This window comes from Cervus elaphus, chromosome 12 (genome assembly GCF_910594005.1).
Source record: "Cervus elaphus chromosome 12, mCerEla1.1, whole genome shotgun sequence".
NCBI lineage: Eukaryota > Metazoa > Chordata > Mammalia > Artiodactyla > Cervidae > Cervus > Cervus elaphus.
Window position 1 is genome coordinate 57117123 of NC_057826.1, and position 24856 is coordinate 57141978.

The 24856-nt window shown below is 38.3% G+C and overlaps 1 long non-coding RNA gene across 1 annotated transcript in view; it reads left to right on the plus strand.

The window, feature by feature from the left end:
* The first annotated feature begins 10 nt into the window (after positions 1–10).
* Positions 11–24856, plus strand: part of LOC122705278 — a 50340-nt gene continuing 25494 nt past the window's right edge. Inside the window, exons 1-2 of the long non-coding RNA XR_006344073.1 lie at positions 11–120; positions 14337–14413. This is a non-coding gene — a long non-coding RNA (uncharacterized LOC122705278). The remainder of the gene's footprint in view (positions 121–14336; positions 14414–24856) is intronic.

Here is a 24856-nt window from a genome sequence, read left to right on the forward strand (position 1 = left end):
AGAAATGAACCGAGGGCGTGGTGTACAAAATGGGGCGGGACTTTAGAGAGGAAAGGCTTAAAAATTTGCATCCGGATTTTGGCGCCAATGTTTGGTATTTATACTTACTGAATACAGTTGGTAAGTTTAAACTAAAGCAGTTTCCAATTAAATGTTCATCAGAGTTTTCTTGTTTCATTTGAAAATTTTCCTAAGAAAGCTAATGGATGTTTATAAGAGTCAGAATATCTGTTTACTTCTGGAGGATTAGAGAGACTGGAGGGGCATAAGGGAGACTTCATGGATTCCCTGTATATTGTATATCTTGGCCTGAAAAGTAGTTACACACGGGTGTACACATATGTTAAAAACTATCGACCTGTACATATTTCATGCACATGTATGCACTTTAGGATGTAGTTATCTCTCAGTTTTTTGTAAATCATTAGTTACAGAAATACTAGATCAGAAATTCAAAATGGGACAAGACACATAAGTTTGTAACAAATACTTAAGATTTTTCCCCAAGCATTTGTAAATATAAATGCAAATCAAAATAGGCGCTGTCTTTAAAAAGTGTTAATCAGTCAAATGAAAATATTTGAATAATTGCCGTTACACCTCCTGGCCTCACATTTCCTCCTAAACTCAATTCAGTTGGCTAATTTCCCCACCCCTTAGGTGCAAGGCCCTTTGTAGGGCACTAGTAATTTACTTGACTGCCAGCAGCATTCTGTCACAAACTTTTCTTGAAAGGTGCACTATGGTGCCTCATTTGCTCCTCCCCCCCCCACCCCGCCCCGCACTCCCCTTTCTTATAGCTGCTCCTGAAACTTCTTGGCAGTCCTCCAGTACTTGACTTCCAGACATTGGCTTGCTCTGGGATGCTATACCGGCCCCCTCCTTTTTATATCCACACACTCTTCCAGATAACCTTGAAAGTGAAAGTGAAGTCGCTCAGTCCTGTCCGACCCTTTGCTACCCCATGGACTGTAGCCTACCAGGTTCCTCCGGCCATGGGATTCTCCAGGCAAGAATACCGGAGTGGGTTGCCATTTCCTTCTCCAGGGAATCTTCCCAACTCAGGGATCGAACCCAGGTCTCCTGCATTGCAGGCAGACGCTTTAACTTCTGAGCCGCCAGCGAAGCCCCCAGATAACCGTAATTCTGGCTTTAAAAGCCATCAATATGCCTGTCGTTCCAGCTCTCACCTTTCTCTCACCTTCAGACATGTATATTGTTAAAATACAAAATTCAACCAAATAAATTTAAAGATCCATCTGTCTCTGTCATTAGGTGATGCTTGAATCAGACAGCATCCCATCCAGCAGCTAGAAGAGCTCTCCTTCAGGTTGTACAAAATAGAAGGCTTTTGTAGGAAGAAGGGTGACACGAGGGAGTTATTAGCAAACGTGAAGAAAGTATTATTTTTCAGGGCTTTTTGAGGGGAAAAGAACTGGCAAGGTGTTTATCATGAGATTGCCACTTCAAGCCTGGTTTGCTGTCATGGGGGACAAAAAACTCCATTTTGAGATATTTCTTTTTCAACAATATTCAGCTCTTTGCTGAACATCTTTTGAATATCTAATGTGTAGCTTAAATATAACAAGGTCAAAAAGTAAAATTCTAGATTCTCCTCCTAGTTTTACATTTCAGTTAAGAGCCCCAAGGTCCATCTGGTTGTACAAGGCAAAAATTTACATTTTAATTCTTTATTATTGTTCTCTTTTCACATACTCTTTATGTACTCCATCAGCAAATCCAATGAACTCTACCTTCTCTACTGTACATCTCCATAGCTTGGTTCAAGTTTCTATCATCTGTTGCTTCAATAACAGATTTCTAACTGATCAGTCTGTGAATCACATTACCCATCATATTTGTCCATGCTAATTCTCTATGTAGTATTAAACTGATTCGCATCTGTGTTTATTCTCTAGTTTCTTTTCTCACCCAATAAGACATGAAACTTCTCTGTTCTGCTCATTACTGAAATCTACAAGGTTTAATGCCAAGTCACTTTAGAACCTGGCACATAGTAAATGTCTGATAGATATTTGTTGAATGAATGAATTAATGAGGAAAATTATAATTATAGATATGCTGTGCTTTTACTATAAAGTATGGGCAACACTGGTAAAAAGGACACAAATATATTCTTATATGTAATATGGAGCAATACCTGCCATTTATACCTCATGGCAATAAGGAGTTCATGATCTGAGCCACAATCAGGTCCCAGTCTTGTTTTTGCTGACTATATAGAGCTTCTCCATCTTTGGCTGCAAAGAATATAATCAACCTGATTTTGGTGTTGACCATCTGGTGATGTCCATGTGTAGAGTCTTCTTTTGTGCTGTTGGAAGAGGGTGTTTGCTGTGACCAGTGCATTCTCTTGGCAAATCTCTATTAGCCTTTGCCCTGCTTCATTCTGTACTCCAAGGCCAAATTTGCCTGTTACTCCAGGTATATCTTGACTTCCCACTTTTGCATTCCAGTCTCCTATAATGAAGAGGACATCTTTTTTGGGTGTTAGTTTTAAAAGGTCTTATAGGTCTTCATAGAACCATTCAACTTCAGCTTCTTCAGTGTTACTGGTCAGGGCATAGACTTGGTTTATCGTGATATTGAATGATTTGCCTTGGAAATGAACAGAGATCATTCTGTTGTTTTTGAGATTGCATCCAAGTACTGGATTTCAGACTCTTTTGTTGACTATGATGGCTACTCCATTTCTTCTAAGGGATTCCTGCCCACAGTAGTAGATATAATGGTCATCTGAGTTAAATTCACCCATTCCAGTCCATCTTAGTTTGCTGATTCCTAGAATGTCGACGTTCACTCTTGCCATCTCCTGTTTGACCACTTCCAATTTGCCTTGATTCATGGACCTAACATTCCAGGTTCCTATGCAATATTGCTCTTTATAGCATTGGACCTTGCTTCTATCACCAGTCACATCCACAACTGGGTGTTGTTTTTGCTTTGGCTCCATCCCTTCATTCTTTCTGGAGTTATTTTTCCACTGATCTCCAGTAGCATATTGGGCACTTACCGACCTGGAGTGTTCATCTTTCAGTGTCCTATCTTTTTGCCTTTTCATACTGTTCAATGGGGTCTCAAGGCAAGAATACTGAAGTGGTTTGCCATTCCCTTCTCCAGTGGACCACATTCTGTCAGACGTCTCCACCATGACCCATCCATCTTGGGTGACCCCACATGGCATGGCTTAGTTTCGTTGAGTTAGACAAGCTGTGGTTGGTTAGAACTGGACATGGAACAACAGACTGATTCCAAATAGGAAAAGGAGTATGTCAAGTCTGTATATTGTCACCCTGCTTATTTAACTTATTTGTAGAGTACCTCATAAGAAACACTGGGCTGGAGGAAGCACAAGCTGGAATCAAGATTTCCAGGAGAAATATCAATAACCTCAGATATGCAGATGACACCACCCTTATGGCAGAAAGTGAAGAACTAAAGAGCCTCTTGATGAAAGTGAAAGAGGAGAGTGAAAAAGTTGGCTTAAAGCTCAACATTCAGAAAACTAAGATCATGGCATCCGGTCCCATCACTTCATGGCAAATAGATGGGGAAACAGTGGAAACAGTGGCTGACTTTATTTTGGGGGGCTCCAAAATCACTGCAGATAGTGATTGCAGTCATGAAATTAAAAGACATTTACTCCTTGGAAGGAAAGTTATGACCAACCTAGATAGCATATTAAAATGCAGAGACATTACTTTGTCAACAAAGGTCCGTCTAGTCAAGGCTATGGTTTTTCTAGTAGTCATGAATGGATGTGAAAGTTGGGCTATAAAGAAAGCTGAGTGCAGAAGAATTGATGCTTTTGAACTGTGGTGTTGGAGAAGACTCTTGAGAGTCACTTGGACTGCAAGCAGATCCAACCAGTCCATCCTAAAGTAAATCAGTCCTGGGTGTTCATTGGAGGGACTGATGTTGAAGCTGAAACTTCAATATTTTGGCCCCCTGATGCGAAGAGCTGACTCATTTGAAAAGACCCTGATGCTGGGAAAGATTGAAGGCAGAAGGAGAAGGGGATGACAGAGGATGAGATGGTTGGATGGTATCACCAACAAAGTGGACATGAGTTAGAATAAACTCCGGGAGTTGGTGATGGACAGGGAAACCTGGCGTGTTACAGTCCATGGGGTCACAAAGAGTTGGACATGACTGAGCGACTGAACTGAACTTCCTACAGTCATTCACAGATGGGTCTGTTTAGCTTATTTACTGTGATCTTAAACAAAGGAATTTTAGCTTGACCTTCAGGCATGGGAGGTGCAGTCCCTGAAGATGGGTCATTATGTATACTTTAAGCTATCAGCAAAATCCCTTTAGTGATTAACTTGTAGCAAAAGCAATAGAATACAAAGATTAAAGAGGCAGATCCAATATGAAATCAGATTTCTTCATCTCTATTATCGTTATGGTATTTAGAGGTTTGCGGGTGTGTGTGTGTGTGTGTATTGCTAGATCCAGTTTGCTAGCATTTTGTTGAAAATCAATATATCTGTATTCACAAAAGATACTGATCTGTAGTTTTCTTGTGATGTCTTTATTTCATTTTATCAGGCTAATACTAGCTTCATAGAATGAGGTGAGAAATGTTTCCTCCTTTTTTTTTTTTTTTATTTTTTTGTTTTTTTCATCGATATGAATCAGCCATGGATTTACATGTATTCCCAATCCCGATCCCCCCTCCCACCTTGTTTCCTCCTTTTTTATTCTTTGAAAATATTCATAAAGAATTTCTGTTTTCTTCCTCTTTAAATGTTTGGTAGAATTCTGCAGTGAAGTTATCTGGAACTGGGTTTTTCATTGTGGATTATCTCTTATAGATTTATTCAGATATTCTATTTATTCTTGAGTCCGTTTTGGTAGTTTGTGTCTTTCTAGGAATATGTCTAGTTCATCTGAATTTTCTAATTTGTTGGCCTACAAGTCGTCATAGTATTCCTTTATAATCCTTTTAATATCTGTAAGGTCAATGTTAATGTCTCTTCTTCAATTCCTAATTTTAGTAATGTGAGCTTTCTCTCTTTTTTCTTGGTCAGTTTAGCTAAAAGTTTGTCAATTTTGTTGATGTTTTCAAAGAACCAACTTTTAGTTTTGTTGGTTTTCTCTTTTTTTTTAATTATGTTTTTCATTATTTTTTTCTTTTTGCATGCTTTCAAGTTTTTTTTGCTTTTCCTCTTTCCCTAAAGTATTTTAAAGTAGAAGACTAAGTTATTGATTTGCAATGTTTCTTCTTTTTTTAATGTAGGCTTTGAACTCTGAGTTTCCTGTCAACACTTCTTTAACTGCATCCCATAACTTTTGTTATGTTTGTTATATTGTGTCCCTCATGTCATTCATGTCAAACTATTTACTGATTTTCCTTTTGATATGTCTTTGTCTGTTGTTTATTTATAAGTTTGTTGTTCTTTTCCATATATTTTTTAATTTCCCAAATTTCTTTGTTATTAATTTAGAGTTTCACTCCGTTGTGATCAAATAGCATACTTGTGTAATTTCACTTCTTTCTAATTTATTGACACTTGGTTTATGGCCTAGTATATAATCTATTCCAGAGAATGTTCCAGCCCTTGAAAAGAATTTGCATTTTTCTGTGATTGGGCAGAGTGCTCCACAGATGTCTACTAGGTCAAGATGGTGTATAGTGTTGTTCAAGTCTTTTAATTCCTTGCTGACCTTCTGCCTAATAGTGTTCTTTCTGTTACTGAAAGCGGGGTATTAAAGTCTCCAATTATTGTCTCCTCAATTCTGAGAGCTTATATTTCATGTATTTGTGGGCTCTGTTTTCTATATCTTAGTAATTGTTATGTATTTCTGATGGATTGACTCTTTTAGAAAACTTTCCTCTTTATATCTGCCAACATTCTTTTATAGTCTGTTTTGTCTAATATTAATAGAGCCGCCTGCTATGGTTTTGTTACTAGAGTTCTGGGGTGTTGGATGGATAGCTGCTGTCCAACCAAAGACCACTAGGAAAATGGACATAGAGAAGTTTATTTTTCACAAGTCCTGAAGGAAGCATGCAACACGCCTTGAGGGCCCACACAGGAAGGGTGAGGCAGGGTGCAGTCAGAGAGAAGCAGGACTTGTGGTAGAGTGCTTTGGGATTTCTGGGCAATTTGAACTAGGAAGAGCAGGGTTTTGGTAAGCTTCACAGGGGTCTTATCTAAGAGGTACACAGTGAAGCCCCTGAGAGGATGAGAGGGACTATTTATCACAAGGGCCACTGGGAGGGGGGTCATATCAGTAACTTAACATTCACTTGTGACCCGCAGGGCTGTTATCTATGGCATACATTCACAGGAGGGGCTAGTGTTAGTTCAAGGCCCCTGCAGGCTGCTAGGTCACACAAAATGGATGCCGAGGCAGCAATATTATAGAGTAGCTTAGCCAAACTCTCCAGCAACTGCTGATACGTTAACAGTGAGCTATCATCCTCAGATGGTCTGACAGCTCTTTAAGTCAAGATTAAGAAGATTAATTATTCTCCTCTCCCATCTGGATACAGAAAGGCAAAAGTAAGGATCATTCTAAATTTATGAGGTTGGCTTTAAAATTTAACTTTAAAGAAGCTTATTAAATATTTTATAATGTTCATGCATAAAATGTTTCAACCTAGCTAGAGAAAATTCTAGCTTTTCAAAGGGGTACTATCATGTGAAACCCTAAATTAGAGTTAACAAATGAAGATCTGGCCACCTAAGGAGTTACTGATCACTGACATAATTACTAGGCAAGTCGCAGAGTATTTGTAGCTCAAGGTTAGCTTAATATATGTTATTGCAATTGTTCAAAAGCACAAGGAAAGCTAAAGCTATAGCTACCAGAGTTAAATTCTGAAGTCTGGCTATTTGAGGAGGAAAAAGAGAAGTGTGTTCACTTAGCATTAAAATCTCTGACACAAGTAGCCGCTTTTCCCACACAGATGGCTCAAGGCATAGAAAGGATCATAAATAATGCAGTTCGGGACAACAAGAAATGCTTGAACTGAACCATGACAGAAATGGTTGTTTGACCATACCGTGGATCTCACAGTTGCCCTGCCCATGAGAGTTAGCAGTTAATATAGAGCAATGTTGCTTCTTAACTTATTTTTACCTATTATGTTAATTATAGTAAGTTAAGTGTCAAATTTCATATGTGTCCACAGAAATATCATAGTTACATGTAAATCTCACTCTGAAATTCAGTAACTATGGAAAATGACCACTTGTGGTTGTTATGGACTGAGTGTGTCTCCCCGAAGTTCACATGTCAAAGCACTAACCCACCTGATTCTGCCCCACCCACCGGTGGAGCCTTTGTGAAATAAGTGGTTTAAGTGAGATCATGGAGATGGAACTCTCCCTTGATGGAATTAGTGCCCTTATAAGAAGAAGAGAGACTGAAACTTGTTTTCTCTGTCATGTGAGGATAACAGCAAGAAGGCAACCATCTGCAAACCAGGAAGAGGGTCCTTACCAAGAATCCAAACTGCTGGCATCTTAATCTTAGACTTCCCCATCTCTAGATCTGTGAGAAAGAAATGCCTAATATTTAAATCAAGTCTGTGGTGTTCTGTTACAGCAGCCTGAATAGACTAGGACTGTCATTTAAAAAAAAAAAAATTTAAGACAAGTCAATATACCAATATGCTTTCCTTTTTCCATTCTAGATAATACTTGGGCCCAGTAGCATAGGAGTATCTCTTTTGTTTTGCTTTGTTTTAATTTTATTTTTGTCTGTGCCCTGGCTTTCTCTAATATATTAGTTATGTATTGCTGCCTCAAATTACCTCATGTTTAACAAGACCAGGAGCTGACTGTCACTCAGAACACGAACTCCTTATTGCCAAATTCAGACTTAAATTGAAGAAAGTGGGGAAAACCACTAGACCATTCAGGTATGACCTAAATCAGATCCCTTATGACTATATAGTAGAAGTGAGAAATAGATTTAAGGGACTACATCTGATAGACAGAGTGCCTAATGAACTATGGATGGAGGTTCATGACATTGTACAGGAGGCAAGGATCAAGACCATCGCCAAGAAAAAGAAATGCAAAAAAGCAAAATGGCTGTCTGAGGAGGCGTTACAAATTGCTGTGAAAAGAAGAGAAATGAAAAGCAAAGGAGAAAAGGAAAGATATACCCATTTGAATGAAGAGTTAAAAAGAATAACAAGTAGATATAAGAAAGCCTTCCTCGGTGATCAGTGCAAAGAAATAGAGGGGAAAAAATAGAATGGGAAAGACTAGAGAAAATTAGAGATACCAAGGGAACATTTCATGCAAAGATGGGCTCAATAAAGGACAGAAATGGTATGGACCAAACAGAAGCAGAAGATATTAAGAAGAGGTGGCAAGAATACACAGAGAACTATACAAAAAAGGTCTTCATGACCCAGATAATCACGATGGTGTGATCACTCACCTGGAGCCAGACATCCTGGAATGTGAAATCAAGTGGACCTTAAGAAGTATCACTATGAACAAAGCTAGTGGAGGTGATGGAATTCCAGTTGAGCTATTTCAAATCCTAAAAGATGATGCTGTGAAAGTGCTGCATTCAATATGCCAGCAAATATGGAAAACTCATCAGTGCCCACAGGACTGGAAAAGGTCAATTTTCATTCCAATCCCTAAGAAATGCAATGCCAAAGAATGCTCAAACTACCACACAATTGCACTCATCTCACACGCTAGCAAAGTAATGCTCAAAATTCTCCAAGCCAGGCTTCAGCAATACGTGAACCATGAACTTCCAGATGTTCAAGCTGGTTTTAGAAAAGGCAGAGGAACCAGAGATCAAATTGCCAGCATCCAATGAATTATCGAAAAAGCCAGAGAGTTCCAGAAAAACATCTATTTCTGCTTTATTGACTATGCCAAAGCCTTTGACTGTGTGGATCACAATAAACTGTGGAAAATTCTGAAAGAGATGGGAATACCAGACCACCTGACCTGCCTCTTGAGAAACCTGTATGCAGGTCAGGAAGCAACAGTTAGAACTGGACATGGAACAACAGACTGGTTCCAAATCGGGAAAGGAGTACATCAAGGCTGTATATTGTCACCCTGCTTATTTAACTTATATGCAGAGTACATCATGAGAAACGCTGGGCTGGATGAAGCACAAGCTGGACTCAAGATTGAGAGGAGAAATATCAATAACCTCAGATATGCAGATGACACCACCCTTATGGCAGAAAGTGAAGAAGAACTAAAGAGCCTCTTGATGAAAGTGAAAGAGGAGAGTAAAAAAAGTTGGCTTAAAGCTCAACATTCAGAAAACTAAGATCATGGCATCCGGTCCCATCACTTCATGGCAAATAGATGGGGAAACAGTGGAAACCGTGGCTGACTTTATTTTGGGGGGCTCTAAAATCACTGCAGATGGTAACTGCAGCCATGAAATTAAAAGATGCTTACTCCTTGGAAGGAAAGTTACGACCAACCTAGATAGCATATTAAAAAGCAGAGACATTACTTTGTCAACTAGAGTCCATCTAGTCAAGGCTGTGGTTTTTCCAGTAGTCATGTATGGATGTGAGAGTTGGACTATAAAGAAAGCTGAGCACTGAAGAATTGATGCTTTTGAACTGTGGTGTTAGAGAAGACTCTCGAGAGTCGCTTGGACTGCAAGGAGATCCATCCTAATGGAGATTGGTCCTGGGTGTTCATTAGAAGAATGTTGAAACTGAAATTACAATACTTTGGCCACCTGATGCGACAAGCTGACTCATTTGAAAAGACCCTGATGCTGGGAAAGATTGAGGGCAGGAGGAGAAGGGGATGACAGAGGATGAGATGGTTGGATGGCATCACTGACTCAATGGACATGAGTTTGGGTAAACTCCAGGAGTTGGTGATGGACAGGGAGGCCTGGCGTGCTGTGGTTCATGGGGTCGCAAAGAGTTGTACAGGACTGAGCGACTGAACTGAATTAGTAACTTAAAAACAATAAACATGATCTCTCACAGTTTCTGTATATGTCTCACAGTCTCAGAATTCCTAAGTGGTTTAATTCCTGGTGGTTTTAACTCAGAGTCTTTAATGAGGTTATTGACAACATGTTTACCATGGTAGTCATCTGAAAGTTTTAAGTGGTGCTGAAAGAGCCATTTCTCAAATGGCTCTCATGTACTTGCAAGTTGGTGCTGACTGGGCTTTAGCATCTTTCCACATAAGTCTCTCCATAAACTTCATGACTTCAGAGCAAGCCATCCAAGAAAGCAAGCCAGAACCAGTGACGCTTTTTATCATCTCGCCTTAGAGACCACTTCGGTTGCTTCTGCAATATACCACTGGTCTTAAAGGACAGACCTATTCAAAGTGAGAGAGCATCATACAAGACAGTGATAGACATAGACAAGGATCACTGGGGGCTATTATGGAGGCTGACTACCATACCTAGTAGCTCCACTTTCATGGTCATAATGACTTAAGTCTCCTGGCTAAGAACCTGGTTCTGGGGTTGGATAGACAAGCATTCTCTTTTTAATTGCACTACCTACCTACTTACTCTTTCTAGTCCTCTGTTTCCTCATCTGTTATATGGAAATGGTAGATCCATCCCATAGGTTTGTAATGAGCATTAAATGAGTTAATGACCACAGAATAGTCCTTTCTGTCAGATCATGTCATTTTATAACTTAAAATCTTCCAGTGGCTTCCCATAGACTTGGAATTTAACTGGTCTATCAGATCCAGACCTAGCTACTAACTGACTTAGCCACTACTACTACTACCACCACCACCACTACCTAATCTAGTTCTGATCTGGTTTCTTTGTCTCCCTTCCTCACTCCACTCTATCCACTGGCCTCCTTTCTGCTCACCCGTGTTAAGTTCTCTCCTATCTCAGAGCCTTTGCACTTGCTGTTACCTCTACGTGGAACATCTTTTCCCTGTATGTTTTCATGGATCATTTATTCACCTCATTGAGATCCCTACCTGAATGTTACCTCCTCAGAGACCTTCCTGGCCATTCCTTTCATTCCTTTGTCCTTCTTTATTTTTCTGTTTATAGCACTTATCCCTACTTGACATTTTATTATATATTTGTTTGCCTATTTTGATTTATATGGCTCTCCTTCATTAGTATGTGAGTTCATAAATACCATATTTCATTCACTACCTTATCCTTAGTGCTTAGAAGTATGCCTGGCTTAGAGTACATGTTTCATAAATATTTGTTTAAAAAGTAAAGAATACATGCAAGTTACTCAGCACATTGCTTGACCTACCACATCATGAGTTCAATAAACCTTAGCTGATGTCAGTCTCATCATCATCTACGTCCTTCCCATCATCCCTGACCACCTTAATATCTCACATGTATATGGGACTTTGTGTGTCTGCTCAGTCCCTCAGTCATGTCTGACTCTTTGTGACCTCCTGCAGGAATTTTCCAGGCAAGAATGCTGGAGCAGGTTGCCATTTCCTACTCCAGGGGATCTTCCTGACCCAAGTCTCTTGCATCATGTGCATTGGTAGGCAGATTCTTCACCACAGCACCACGTGGAATATGGTGCTTGACTCTTCTCAAGTTCTTTTGTTATTTGTAGGAAATAGGCAGTAATACTTTAAAGCAAAGCTGTAATTGTGGAGCTATAATTGAAATGTTCTGACAAGTAATGAAACTGGAAAGTGCAAGGGGAGGATTTGTCTCCTATAAAAGTCTTTTTTTTTTTTTTTCTCCAAAGGATCCTACCTGAAAATTGGTCTTTCCCCACCAAATGAGTAGGCTTTCCTCAGGACAGATGAATGTATTATAAACTGGTCATTTTAAGTTCATTCAAGATTTGACTTTTAAAGAGCCTTTAATGGTTGAGCAGTGCCCTGAATCTTTTCTAGACCAAATTTTGAAGCAGAGGATCATGTTTTATGACTTTTCAACTTTTGGAATTCTCCTGGAAGATTAGTCATTTCTTCCACACACTCACTCTACCTCTGTCTACACCCACTGTTCCCTGGCAAGTCAGAATCTCATGCTGGCCTGCTGGCCTGTCTGGTGCTTTCATGTAAATTAGGAAAAGGAACCTTTCCTCCTGGGAGAGGAAGCCCTGCAGGGGACTTGACTTGGCAGAGACAGCAGGGTCTTGTGTTCTGCAGGACAGAAGATGAATTTGAGCCTCACTCAGCCTTTGGCAGGAAACCCTGGAGCACAGTGGTGGGCAGTGGAAGTCTGCTTCCTTTGTGCTGCCCACAGGCCACCCATGTGTCTGCTGTCCTTCTGGGAGATGACTATCCTGCTGAATCCTATTGAGTAGAACAAGTCTTGACTGAGAGGCGGTCTAGCACAGTGGGGACTGCATAGCAAGGTGCTTGAGAGTCAGGGTTTAAAAGTCAGATTCCTGACCTTGAATCCTATCTCTACCATTCAGTGACCTGAGATCTTAGGCAAGTTATACAATCTCTCGGTGCTTCAGTCTTGGGCTATTGTGAGGTTTATATGAGTTAATATATGCAATACATACTCAAAACACACGATTTATTATATGAGGGGGACAGAAGACCTAGGAAGTTTGTTCAAACAATGCCTCCTTGTGCATTTATGAGCAACTGGGTGAAAATATAATAACATCTGAGAATGCTTCACTCTGATGCCTTCCACTTGCCCTTTCTAGAGTTAGAGACTAGTATTGAGTCATCCAGCAAGCATTTGAACACTTACTGTGTTTAGTGGTGGACAAACACGTTTAAAGACACAACTTTCACCTTAAAAGTATATTCCCCAATTCTCAAAAAGTCAATCAAACTAAGAGAATGTGCCCATATTCAGGATGCATGGCATATTCTAGTTTACTAGAATGGACTCATTCTTTAGAGATAGATTATCTTTCAATTCAAACTTCCTCTCTTATTGACTGTGTGATCTCAAGAAAGTTACTTAACTTCCATGAACCTCAGTTTTCCACAAAGTAAAATGAGTGGAGGGGGAAATTTCATGGGCTATTTTAAGGATTGAGACAACATTTAGAACAAAAGGGGTGTGGTATACAGGAGGTAGTTATTCCTTGGTAGTTTTTGTCTTTATCAATATTTTCTAGTAGCCTCATCTAATTTCTGCTGTGGGGCTTCCCAGCTGGCTCAGTGATAAAGAATCTACCTGCCAAGCAGGAAATGTGGGTTCAATCCCTGGTTCTGGAAGATCCCCTGCAGAAGGAAATGGCAATCCACTCTGCCCGGAAAATTCCATGAACAGAGGAGCCTGGAGGGCTGCAGTCCATGGAGTCACAAAGAGTCAGACACAACTTAGCAACTAAACAACAAGAACAATTTCTATTATAAAGATCTGTGGTGGCATCTTAATATCCCACAGATGTAAATCCAGATACATCACATGCCAGACCTTTGAGAATCTGGCCTCACCTACCTTTCGATCCACTGCTTTCACCATGAACCTTACAGCCCAAAGATGTAGAACTACTTGCAGTTTCCAGAACTTGCTGTGACACATATACTGCCTTTGCTTCCAGCGTCCCCTCTCCCTAGATGACTCTTCTTGTTTCCTCTGCTGGTGAACTATCATTCTTATGTAAAACAGATACATTTAGTTAAAGAATAATAATTTTTAAAAAAACATGTTCTTACAGGTTAAGAAATAGAAATAGAAGGCCCCTGAGATCTCCACATTAAAAAAAAAAAAATCAGCATTTGTGATATTTGTATTTTAAAAGCTTTGAAGATGAAATCCTTATATTTATGTACTACCTCTATCATAAAGAAACCAGGGAATTTACTTGTGCCCCTAAAAGCCATAAAGGCTCCCAGTCATTCTGCAGGGATGCTCTTAGTAATTAAATAATGAAACACAATTTGATCAATAGAAAATTATTAAGAAAAAATAATATATTAAATTCAATACATTCAGCTTAATATATTAAATTTTTTTCTACTATGTTTTGTTTCTTTTGAAAATCTAGAGCGTGATTCCTTTGTTAAAATAAATATGGTGGCTCTTGTGGGGATTGGAGGGTGTCTTTTTATGTTTTTTCTTGTCTGGTCATAAGGAGCCACTAGGTGGCAGAGGATGCTTCTTTTTATCACAATGAGAAAGCCTGAAAAATATTTTCAGCTGGAAACAGGTTTTAGAAGACATAAAAAGCTTCACTTCATAGGTTAATATGTTGCACTAGTATCCTATGGCCCTGCACGTAGCAATTTTAGCCTATTGCCTGTATTATAGTAACAATAACAACAATAATATCAAAACCACAGCCATGTATTGTATGATAACTGTGTACAAGGCATCAGATGAAGAGGTGTCCAGATATTGTGCTGTTTAATTTTCACAGCAACCAGAGGAAGCAAACACTATTAATCTTTTTGCAGAAGAAAAATCTGAGTCTTGAAAAGAAGAAACAAAATGCCCAAGACACAGATAACAGCAGAAACCAGATTCAAACCAGGTCAGTTGGATTTTAACACCTGGGGATTAGCAACTTCATTCCACAGACTGTCAGAACTGGAAAAATATTTAATTTTTTTTTTTAGAAGAATTAACCACTCTATGATATCATGGTTTAGATGTTATTATAATATCTATGAGCTTAGTCCTTACAGGCCTTATGAAATAGTTTATTAAGGACTTAACAGATGTGTTGACCCAACCTCTTATTGCTTTCCCCATTTAGTCACCATTTGAACCTAATTCCAAATTATCATGTTTAATCCATTCTCTCAAAACCTTCTTTCCATTGTGCCTGTATGTCAAGAAAAGATAATTTATGAATGAAAGTCAAATTTTCACCAGTGTTTTATAGACTTTTCTCTAGTCAAAAGAAAATTAAGTCCCCTGCCACTGTGTAATTGACAAGAATAATATTATAATGGTGTCAATGTACATGTGTAGAAAATAAGTAAAATCAAATGTCATTAAAAAATTAGTTTTTGCAATCCAAAGTGCTCATCTTTAGAAAATAATGCTATTATCTAAAGCCTCAAAGTAGCAGAAGGCACCCATCCTAACAAAGAAGCATTTTTCCTTATTTCAAAAAAACAAAAAACAAAAAAAACCTTAAAAACAGTCTGAAAGATATAATGGGAAACGTGAGAGATTACGGAGGCAATACTGGTTACTGTTAAGCTTTGTGGCAATGTGTGACTTTTATATATATCTGAAACGGGGCAGTGATCATGTGGAAATATCACAGGGCTACATGATTCATTGGAAATCTCATAGGGCTGGACCTCCTAAATGATAAAGTTTTCCTAACTATCTTTTTACTTGTGTTTCCTTTCTATATTCTGTTGTTGTTCAGTTGCTAAGTCTTGTCTGACTCTTTGCAACCGCATGGACTGCAGTATGCCAGGTTTCCCTGTCCTTCACTATCAGAAAATGATGCCATTTTGCTCAAACTCAACCTCATGTCCATTGAGTTGGTGATGCCATCCAACCATCTCATCCTCTGTCGTCCCCTTCTACTCCTGCCTTCAATCTTTCCCAGCATCAGGGTCTTTTCAAATGAGTCAGTTCTTCGCATCAGGTGGCCAAAGTATTGGAGCTTCAGCTTCATCATCAGTCCATCCAATGAATATTCAGTCTTGATTTCCTTTTAGGATGGACTGGTTTGATCTCCTTGCAGTCCAAGGGACTCTCAAGAATCTTCTGAGTTAGATGGATGATGTTACAATATTCAGCCCTGGAAAGGAGTGTGAACTCATCGCAGCAACTTCTGTGTGGAAATTTCACCAGTTAAATGTTGGATTCTATTTATCTGTTCATTATTTAAAAAGAGATTACTGCCTGTATTTTTATGTTTTTCATGATTTGTATGTGTATTATTATGCAATGCAATCACAGAAGTCAGATGTTTTGTGTTTTTATCTGTACTTTTTTCCAATTCACTGGGCCTTTGTAATACTTTTTGTTTTCCTACTAAAAATAGCTATTGGTTAGCTAAGTGTCATGGGTCATCACTCCACTGAAAACAGTAATGTAGCTTTAACATAAAGGGGGCAGCCTTGCCAAAGGCATCAAGAATAAAAAATTTCATATTGTATAAAACTACTTCCCCTTCCCCATTGCACTAGAGTAAATAAGGCTACCTACTATGACAGTCAAATTTCAAAATGTCAATGGCTTAACACAAGAAAAGTTTATTTTTGCTCTCTTTTAAAATCTAATGAGGGCATTCTGGATTGGAAGATGGCCTTCAGTGTGGTCACTCAGGGTCTGCTTCCCCCATGTGGCTATGACTCACCAGGATCTGATTTCTCTGTTCACATAGAACTGTGTACAGATGATCACATAGGAAGTTTGCAGGTCAGGCCTAGAAATGGTCAGCATAGTTTTGCCCTCTTTCGGCCATAGCTCAGTCATGTGCAAGGGAGATGGGGAACTGTGGCTTAGCCGTGTGACCAGAGGTTTTGTTGATCATGAAACAGCCCTTGCCTGGCTAGTGAATTGTTACTGAGACGTCTCAAATGTTATGTGACTCTGTAAGGCTTTAGAGCAGACACTGGCTGTGGATGGGCATGAAGGAGGAAAAATGGATATACAGGAGCTGAAGCAGGGGCTAAGATTTACCTGAGTCCACTGACAGCACTGCCTACATACAATGAGAGCTCTTCTGCCATCTTTACAACTCTCCTTTGAGTTCACTTTCCATTGCCTTTAGCATGACCTGGCCTCCACCTCTGGCAGCCAGAGAACTCATGATCAATCAATGTGTCCAATATTCATTAGTAGAATGAAAACTGACAACCTGAATAAGAAAATTAATGAGGCTATAGGCTCATTAAGCAAATGTATTAGTGAATAGTTTAGTGATATTTGAAATAGATTATAACATTGTTTTTATCCTTATACTAGGAAGGACACATGCCTAGTGCTGAATTTGATAATTGTGTTGTTTGATTATTGAAAATCACATTCAAGTGTATTGATCACCTTTTTAATCTTTGAAGCTGACTGAATGTAAATTTGATTTGATGGCTTCAAACTTGAGTATGTTATAAAAGGGCCTTAACCCCTTTTGTGGAGATAAGAGAAACCTCTTTCAGTTAACTTGTTTTATTATTGTTACCATGGAGACCACAGGAAGCACAATCTTCATAAATTCATAATGCAAATGAATTATCGTTCAAGCAATGAATGTTTTTATGTATGTATTCACTTCAAATAATTTTTGAAGTGATTATATTTTTGTCAAAAATATATGATATGGATTTTTTTACTTGTTTAAGTTTCATAAATATGCAGCCTAGGATCATAGGTTATAAATATAAAATTAATTCACTGAGATATTCACTTTATGATTCTAAAGTTATTAATTAGTTCATCACAAAATGTCATAGCAAAAAAGCAGTTTAATGATATAAATTGCTTTTATGAGCTACAGATCATTAAAATGTGCAGTTATAATGAAAAGAAAATTTTATACACAATATCAAGCTTAATATTAGAGCTCTATTCTAAAGTATTTGACTTATTCTGTAAAATATATATTATTCTGTTCTAAATTTTGAAATAATAATTATAATTTCAAAATATATATACACAAAATGAGAATCATCAAAAGTCATGAATGAAAGTAATTTACTGTTGTCAGTTTAGTGTTGGTAATAGTGATGACCATCTATGTTTACTTAATTCTCATGACAAACTCTTTGCTTGAATGGTAACATTTCCTCACTCACCCTTAAATATTGTGTCTTTCTCATTGAGAATTATGACCCTCTCAGAAATCTCTGTGAGGATTCTGGAGAAAATGTGGCTTTAGCCCAAAAGACTGTTATAATTCTGTAAATTCATTCATCTTAGCCAGAAATGACATCTCATGTTTATGTTAATTTAAGAAGAAAAGTAAGTTTACTTTGCTACTCTCCTCAAAGAATATTCAATAATATTCTGCATTGTAGCTTGGGTTCAGATGCAGCCTGCTCCTGGGGGCAGAGGAAAGCAGCAGTCCTTTTTAGCTATTTGGGGATTCCCTCTCACCAACCTTCTCATCATCCAGGCTGAAGAGTCATCCAACCCTTCTTAAAACTACCCTCCCCACTAGAGAGCTACAAAATAATTTTTCCCACAACCAGCAATTAGCATGTACATAGAGATGAATTTGGGGTCACTGGGGGCTGTTTTGTCTACATTTTCCCCAGCAGAGAAGCAGAAAAGCATTGGAGCCAGTTTGTTACCTCTCAGCTCAGTCATTCACAAATTATGGAAACTTGGACAAATTGCTAAACTTCTCTTTGCCTCATTTTCCTATGAACATAAAACAGGGATAATAAAAGTACTTATTTCATAAGCAAGGCGTGAAAAAGCCAACTGTTACCTTTTCAGAAATTTTGCAAGTCATTGTTAAAGACAGCCTGTATTAAAATTTTTTATATAATTTAATAAATAACATATTAAATCAATGGTAGCAAATACTCAAAACTTATTACTTTTTAATTATTTTACTAAGTTTTACATATATCTTTATTTCTGAGATTATTTACAGTTATTTAATCTATATGGTGCTAATAGCATATACGGGTGGGCTACTGTGAATTTCTGACCAAGTCCCATATTCAGTGATATCAGATTGGTAGCTTGAAATTGTCTATGGTGGAGTGTATGTCGCTCAGTGGAGTCCGACTCTTTGTGACCCCATGGACTATACAGTCCATGGAATTGTCCAGGCCAGGATACTGGAGTGGGTGGCTGCTCCCTTCTCCAGGGGATCTTCCCCATTCAGGGATCGAACTCAAGATTCCTGCATTGCAGGTGGATTCTTTACCAGCTGAGCTAGGGAAACCCCATGGAAATAGGCAAACACTACAACTCAGGCCTTTTTTTCTTGAGTGTTGGTTGTTAAACATTAATTAGTCCACCAATACATTACCAGTTCATATTGTTTTTAGGATTTGTTATCCTAAAGAATAAGTTCAATTTATAATATATATTAATGTAAGTGTGTTAAATATGTGTGTACCTATTTAAAACCAAAATAGCATGGTTGGCACTGTAAGTTCTCAAAATGTGTTAGCCATTAGTATTTCTGAGGTGTGTTTATTTCATTTTTCACATTTATATTCTTTTCTCCCTTTCTCCTTGAGTTCTATTTCTTTTTCTCCTTCCTCTTTCCCTCCCCTCACTCCCACACTCAAAGTAGGGTTTATGGGGAGATATGACAATAACTGGAAACCATTCTAGGCTCTTTTTCTTTCCCTTTCATCTCTATTGACTTGACTTTAAGCCCTGCCCCCACCAGATCACTGACTGGATACACCTGACTTAACACTGGTTCCCCAGAACCCCATATATTCGCAGTCTTCCTTCTGTTCATTCTCTCTCATGACCCATTTGGTTCTAGAAAGTCAAAGCTACAGCTACAAACTGCTGCTCTTCAACACTATTGCCCTTCTCAGACCACTCCTACGATCCACTACAAGGGTTTAGAACATTTTCTAGAGAATATTTTTGATTAAATGAGCTCAAGCAGCTGTAAACAGCAGTAGACTATTCTGTGAAGAAGTATGCAGATAATAATGTTCCTAAGATTTTAATTTGTCCCCAGTTTCTGGAAGCTTCATCTTTGCCCTTTGTCCTCTATTGTATATGCCTCGTCAAGAGCTTTCCTATGTAGCGATTTTGTCAAATGGGCTCTGGTTTTGAGATTCAGATAGTCATGCTGTTTGTCAATTTAATGACCTGCTTTGGTTCATTTTACAATTAGATATCCCTCTGCCTCATGGCCTAATTCTGTTTTTATTGATTTGCCTTTTAATGATGAACTTTGAGATTTAGTTTTACTATGTCTTGGTTGCATTCTATTTTAAAGTATAGGTTACCATTTTGCCCTAATTCAAACTACCAGTAACATCTGAATTTTGAGTTGCAGTTGAGCATGTAAAAATACTGATTTGCTACAACAATGAAATAGTTACTGCCTACAATTATACTTTTGGTAAACAGAGTCAGTTATAGAGTCCAAATTTTAGAGAACCATCCAAGGGATTACTTTTTCCTCCAAGAGATTTTTATGCCTGATTTTTGCCACAACCTCCAGTGATCTTCCTAGTGCTCCGCATGATCAAAATAATTTAAGGTTCTATAGCTGGCTCTTTTATCTATGCCACTGGGAATACTTTATCTAAATATGTACAGTTGTATCTTCAAATAATTGTAGATTAAAAATGAAACTCTAAAGTAAGACCTTTAATGACTAGTCCCTTAAAAGTTGTGTTTTTTCCCCCAAAAAAGTCAATTAAATACTTTATCTCAAGATTTTGCTGCCCATATCATCTTAAATAGGCCATGGACTGGCATTAATCCACCATCTGGGGCAATTTAATAGTTGCTTTTTAGGTTAAAGGTGGCCTTTGGCAGGGTAAGTTAATTGTCTAACCCACCCCTGATATTGTCCCAGTTGCAGAGCAGATGGTGCAGTGAGCAGAGGGTAGCTATTGCAGACCCACCCCATGGTTTCATCGGCTTACAGGCCACAACACAACTCTCTGAAGCTTTCAGAATCAGAAACAAACGACAACCTCTCTACTGGGGACTCAAGAACATTCTCTTCCAGCTCTGCCTCCCCAAACCAACAGAGATCTGAAATATAAACTATCTTTTTGTGTAATAAAAGATAATGGTATGACTTCTACAAGTGTTGAAAAAAGTTTTCTTTTGAGTTTAGGGAGAAAGCCTGGGTGAGAAGTCCCCTAAAGAACAGGTGTTGCAGTGTGTTTGAATAGTGGGCCATCTGCTAGGCTATAGGAACCTGCTGGGTGTAACTGGCTGCCCGACACATCAGGGTGTCATTGATTAATACATCACATAAAATATGTTAACACCATGCTTGTAGGGAATGGTACCCGGTGTGGTACGAAGCTGAAATTAAAATCGAAGATCTGTAACTTGTTTGTTCTGCTTTGTGTGGTCTAATGTGAGATTTAAGTATATTATATTTGGGAGTATGATAAGCTTTTCATTCACTTAGCTAGTAAAACTATAAAACCTGCTACTTCTTCTTTTATACCAATAAGATCCAATGGAATGAATCTTTCAAAATGTAAAATATCTTCTCTACAAAATATAATACAAACAATATTCTATTCAAAATCACATCTCCCATAGATCAGATTATCTCATTAGTAAAATATTCTCCCATCCTAATCCAGAATTTTTTAAGGGTATTACCAGAGCTTAATATTCTTTCATGAACGTAGTATATATCTAAAGTGTATTACTTCGTCTTGACTTCCTTTGAATGACATTTCTGTTTCATAGATGTTCTTGTTCATATTTTTGAAGGGAGTAGGTGTAAAACCATTTGCAGCCTTTATATAGCTTTTGAAGTATGTTGTGTGTTATCTGAGTGATCTGTCTGCTACTCTTATGTCTTTCAAACAGGCTGGAAAATTACTAGTAGCTCTCTCCATCTTGAAATACAGGTGACAGAAACTGAAGGAAACACCTTAAAACTATCAGGGAAAATCTTATAATTGGGTTATAATTTTTCTTTCTGTAGGGAAAATACCATTTAGACATAGGAAATAGGCTGGGAAATATAAATTGAGCTTAGGAGCAACTGGATCTGTAATACATTGACTGAAGGAAAGCTACACGGCTCAAAATAGCCTGAAGTTAAAACTCCCCTCCAGGTCCTCCCCACCATTCTACACAGAATAAAGAACTTTGTCCCCCAAAGAAAGGAATGGACATTAAGATTGATTACGTTCAGCTCCCAGCCAACCCCAGTCTCCGGTGATGCGATTTCACGGGGTCGCGAAGAGTCGGACACGACTGAGCGACTGAACTGAACTGAACTAATCAAAAATAATCATGAGGAAAAACAGACCCCCTCAAAATGATGCATCTCCACATATATATGTTTTCTATATATACCTACTCTCTTCTTGACTAAGTGCATCAGCTCACTAATCTGACCACTGCTCCTTCTCGCCTTATTAAAGGTGATCTGTTCCTGTAAAGTGCGGATCTTGATTTTTGGGGTTTTTTTTTTCCACGAACCTCGCCTTCTCTAACTCCCTTCCCTTACATTGACAGTTTTTGGTAATCCTTAGTGTGATTAGAAAGTTTATTCATGATAGAAGTTTTGTATGAAAATGGAGCAGTTTTCTGTTTTCCATTGTCGGATCTCTCCAGTGGTCATAGGAATCACGCAGGTAAATTGTAATAATGTGCTCATAGTCCTGGACACCAGAAGCACCATTGGTTATATTGTTGGTTTGTGAACATCTATTGCAAGTTCCATCTCAAAATTCAAGTCATAGTCTGGGCTCTCCTTCTCCCCCTAGCAAAGGGCTTAGAAACCAGGATTGGACCCCTGGGGTTCTGGCAAATTGAGAAGAGTATTTTGTCCATCTATTTAAATGCTTTGTGGGCTCCAATGTGATTAGTATGGGCCTTAAGACACAGTTGGTCTGGGCCTTCAGGGAGCCGCAGCTGGGGTGTAGAAAGAGGAGGAAAAGGAGGTAACAGGTAGCATGGGCCAAGCAGCCACCATCCACGGCAAGAGTACATCCTGATACCACACAGGAGGGAAGGGCAGTTCTTTACAGTCAGGCCAGGTCTATAGAATGGATGTTGGCACATTAGCGACTCCCTGCATAAATTAAAACCCAAACTCCCAAACTCAAACTGCTCATCTTTATGAAGCGCAACAGTCTGCCAGTGCATCAGTGGGCTTCCTCTTGTAGCATCAGTCTATGATGACAATCAACTTTAAAGATAATTATCATTCCATAAGAAGTAAAATAACATTTTAAGGGTTTGTTAGCTACTCCTTTGTTAAGTAATGTGATTCTGCAGAACTTCTGGTTCACTCTGATGAAATGCAAGGATTATGAAAATTAGATAAACTAAAAATACTTCCAACAACAACAAAAAGATTAAGCTTAAGATGTTGCATGACTCTAACTGAACAGAAATCTGAGCTGTGTTCAAAGGAGGTATCTTTTACAAAAAGCAGGGGCAGATATAAAAATAGAAATTTGAGCAGTGGCTCACAGCCTATTTTATATCATTTGGATTCAGAACAAATGGTACCACAATATCTATCGGTAGAAAAGATCATACCCTGCTTGAAAGAAGAATGGGGAAAAGTGATTTATGAGGTGCTTTTGAAGAAAACATGGCTTCTGGAAAACAAATGAGAGACAATCAATGAAACAGCTGAAAATGGTGCCTATTAAAATGCAGGAACCAGACCAATTCAAATTGAAACATTAGCGTAAGGCGAATAGGTAAGATACCTTAAAGCCCTCGATACTCATTCGGGCTCTTTGTGTTCAAATGACCATAAATAATTAAGTCTCTACCCTTTTATTTTCCCAACATACATAAATTCCACCAATGACCTAAGCTTAAAGTTATATTGTCTTTGTATGTTTTCAATATGTTTAAGAAAAACAATAAAAAAACTTACTCACTCAAAGGAGGTCTCTGAGCCACCCGGAACTTTCAATTTGCAAACATGTAAATTGAGTCATGTAAATTGATTCAAGGACGTGGTAATTTTTCTTAATCTGGAATTTGGATTCTGAGATCAAGAAGATACCATCTCTTGGCACTCAGTTCTGGGGCGGCAGAGAGTTCTGTCTCTCATCTTGCATCAGCAGTTTAATAGGAAATGCAGAGCCTATCCCTGTTTTTTGAGTAGAGCCCTAGAGACACCTTTCCTAGACAGAGTGGACATGTAATCCTTCATCATCACTTCACTCATCTTCTCTTGTCTCAGCCTTCTCCTCTGCTACCACCAGCCCATGTGGCCACTGGTATAGCATATGTTAACTTGATAAAAAAAAAAAACAGCAAAGAATAGGAAGGAACTAGCTCCAGCAGAGAATGGAACAAAACTGCTTTTGCCATAGGATCTGCCCCTACTTTTGAGCTGCCTTTGGCGAAACTCCTTCTGAGGGAGACTGGCTGGGTCAAGGCAGCAGTGACCCTGGGCCTCCCAGCCCTCTGTCTTGTGTGCTGGATGCATGGAGGTTTTCATCCCAGGAGAGATGCACATTTTCCCTCCATGGCTATAAGAAGTCTTCACTTTTCCATATTTCCACTGAGAGGGGATTGCTGAGGTCAAATGCCTTTGAAACTAGGGAATACATACAGGTAACTATAAGCTGACCACCCAGAAGCTTGGCATGCCCGTGAAGCCAGCCTTTCTGGTATTTTTTTTTTAAAGGAGTACTGTATGCAGAATTGTTTAGCCAAGAAAAATAAGTACTATTTCTTTCTCATTATGGAAAAAAGCACCAGACTTCAAATGTGATAAATGCATGGACTTATTTTTCTTAAACGACATATTTTTCTTAAATGACGAAGGAAATTTATCCAGAGTAAACTTAGTTTTCATTGATACTTCTTTCTGTTTGGAATTTTCATAGAGAAGTGAAATTTATTTTATATTTTATAAATGCATTTCATTAAAATTTTCAGACATCATTTTTCACTATTTTTCTTAAATGACAAAGGAAATTTATCCAGATTAAACTTAGTTTTCATTGATACTTCTTTCTGTTTGGAATTTTCATAGAGAAGTGAAATTTATTTTGTATTTTATAAATGTATTTCATTAAAATTTTCAGAAGTTTCTAATACAAATGGCACCATTTTCTATAAATACAGCAAATGTAATAAAATGATATCTCTATACTTAAGTATTACAAAATACCAATACTGACAGACAGCAGTTAAATTAATCAAAAGAAATATAAGTATGGTAATCATCCTTTAGTGAGATACCATTTAAGATACTGTATCTTTAGTAAAATATAGTATTTACATATTGTTTTAATCCAAGTACACAGGGGACTCAAAGGTTGAATTTTCAAGAACAAAAATAGAGGTAACAAAAAAGTGATAACACAAAATGAAGATTAAGTAAGATTTTACA